This window comes from Cyprinodon variegatus, unplaced genomic scaffold, assembly GCF_000732505.1.
Source record: "Cyprinodon variegatus isolate N-32 unplaced genomic scaffold, C_variegatus-1.0 Scaffold1443, whole genome shotgun sequence".
Taxonomy (NCBI): Eukaryota; Metazoa; Chordata; class Actinopteri; order Cyprinodontiformes; family Cyprinodontidae; genus Cyprinodon; species Cyprinodon variegatus.
Window position 1 is genome coordinate 43,961 of NW_015151896.1, and position 1,630 is coordinate 45,590.

The window sequence follows — 1,630 nt, forward strand, 5'->3', positions numbered from 1 at the left end:
GACGTCACTGACGCAACAGTACGTGACATATATGCCCGTGCGCATGCATGCATGCAACCCATGCAGATATGGAAGCGATTACTACCCCCCCTGTTTCGGTGCCACCGTTCATAATAACCTTTGGCTACAAAAACTTTACATAAGGCGGGAATAAAAGAGCAGCAAACTGCAGCTTCTTTAGAAAAAAATACACGATGCTTGGTCCACCACATCTAATGCAGGTGTACAGCCAGAGACATCACAGACATAAGGCAATAATTCAGGACCTTATTATTTCATGCAACCTCCCCTTGTCTTTGATCGACAAGCCCAGCATTAAAAGCTTCATGGTAGTCGTAGAGGAGAAATATGTATGAATAATGTTGTAAATTGGCGCTAAATAAATAAACTGAATTGAATTGAAAATACTTAAAGTTACAAAAGTTACAAAAAGTTACAAAAAGTTATTGTCACAATCGTTCTTTTATAAAAGTATTGTTATTGTCCTGCTATTTATTTAGGGTTTTTCTTTATCTCTTGTAGTTGCTAACTTCATATGTATTAATAAAAAGCAGGATTGTGATTGTTTTTTTCCCCACAGTCCTCATTTTCACTTAAAAATAATAGAGCAGACATTTACTACTAAAACTAGAAAAAGTTGTAACCACAAATGTCAGGTAAATACTTTAAGAAAATAGTTTCTTTTTAAAAGAAAAAAAACTAAAAATGCAAAATTTATCTGGAAAACTTTTTGCGTGTGCTTTTTTTAATGGTATTTTTCATTTAGCAGTTCAAGATAATGATAATTCCGTAGATATAATGGCGACCTTTAAGCTATACCGTCTCAGTGACGGAGATGAAAACACAAGGAGAAACAAGCAAGCATGCAAATTTTTGCACTTTTTTTAATTAATCAAGTGATTAGAATTTTTTGTGCGATTAATTGATTATTGCGACAGGCCTTCTCAAGACTTGAGACTTGACTTGGACTTGCAAAAAATGACTTGTGAACATGTCTGGCAAGATGCTAAAACTTAGCCACACTGAAAAAAATAATACAACCATTTCTAGCATTTAATTAATCTGTTTTATTTCCTACCCTGCTAACATGAAACGATTGTGTTAAAGTAACTAAATGTGATTAAATAAATGCCAGAAACAGCTGCATTATTTTTTTTAGTGTATGAACAGCTGAATTATTTGATGCCAACAACCGGATGTTATGGGCGATTTTCTCATCATGGAATATTATTATTACGAATATTCTGGGTTACTTTTAATCTGTGGACCCTGATGGACGAATGGAGTATAAAGCATTAAAGGCTGGATTTATAAAACGGCTTCTGGACGCCTTCAAAGGGATGATGCTGTCATCTTTACATTTTTACATGCTGCTATATCTGTGCTAATTGTGCTTTGGTGCTCGCTGTGTCCATAAAATGATCTTGCTGGTTGATTTGTGAAAAAATCTTAGCTTTCTAACGATGCCTAACATGTCTATAAAGGTAAAAATTTTACTGTTGGAATTTTATGCTTTTTCTCCCCTTAACATCCACCGGGTCGCCGGCGACCTGCAACCTGCGGCAACGAGCCACAAGTAAAGCTTTGGAAACTCTACAGTGACACTTGGCTGAAAATGATCAAATATTCA